This window comes from Miniopterus natalensis, chromosome 1 (assembly GCF_054644295.1).
Source record: "Miniopterus natalensis isolate mMinNat1 chromosome 1, mMinNat1.hap1, whole genome shotgun sequence".
NCBI classification, from domain to species: domain Eukaryota; kingdom Metazoa; phylum Chordata; class Mammalia; order Chiroptera; family Miniopteridae; genus Miniopterus; species Miniopterus natalensis.
The window spans coordinates 136,047,797-136,048,644 of NC_142081.1; the positions used below are offsets into that span (position 1 = coordinate 136,047,797).

General features: G+C 42.2%; 1 pseudogene; it reads right to left on the bottom strand.

The window, feature by feature from the left end:
- Positions 1 to 298: 298 nt before the first annotated feature.
- LOC148094413 (small ribosomal subunit protein eS27-like pseudogene) lies at positions 299 to 546 on the bottom strand (annotated as a pseudogene).
- Positions 547 to 848: the final 302 nt, after the last annotated feature.

Sequence of the window (848 nt, forward strand, 5' to 3'; positions counted from 1 at the left end):
TCCTACCACCACCGCCACCAAATTCCCTGTATTGTTTTCCACAGTTAGTCAGACTTGATTAGCAAAAGACAGCACATAAAGGTTTGCAGACAATAACACAGTGCATAATGTAGATGATCACAGTCACCCAACTTTTAATGTTTACATTTTTGTTACCTTACACGGTTTTATGATGCGTAAATGCAATTTTCATGAAGCTCTTTGAGATGCTGAATATGGACAAATAATTTTGCTTTTATTTCTAATCCAGAATGTCTTTAGGGAGATGGTTCCCCATTCCTCTTGATGGGGGGTGCTTTTAACGCTGCTTCTTTATGAAGGAGCATCCTTCTGTCAGCCTTGCTTTCCCTCCTGGAGGCTGAGAGAGGACAGTGGAGCAGCCAACACACAAAACTACCATTTCTGCATGGCTAGAGGTGGTGGTGATTTTATAGCATCCTGAGGATTTCCCATTCATAAAGTAGCAACTGGGCTCTGCACCAGGCACTTCTTGTGTTTCCCCTTCTCTTCTAGAGAGGGATGAAGGAGATCCTTAGCAAGCGGCATGCTGTGGTGGGAAGTCATCACTGCTGGAAAGGCTGGTTCTGCCTCTGCATGTGCTGCAAATATCTGCACTCCAGCTTCTTCCCAGGGAATATAGGTAGAGACTGCATCACCAGTTTTCAAAAGATGGGATTCTCTTTTGCTTTGAAGTGCCAAAATGCTTTTGTGTGTGTGTGTGCAGGGCTACTACTATGGATATTTAAAAATTGCTTCAACTCAGAATAATTTATGCTTAAGATATACCTAGAGAATTAAAGCTGCTTAGAGTTAGACAAAGTTGCACTCATTTTGAAAGTATCATGAGC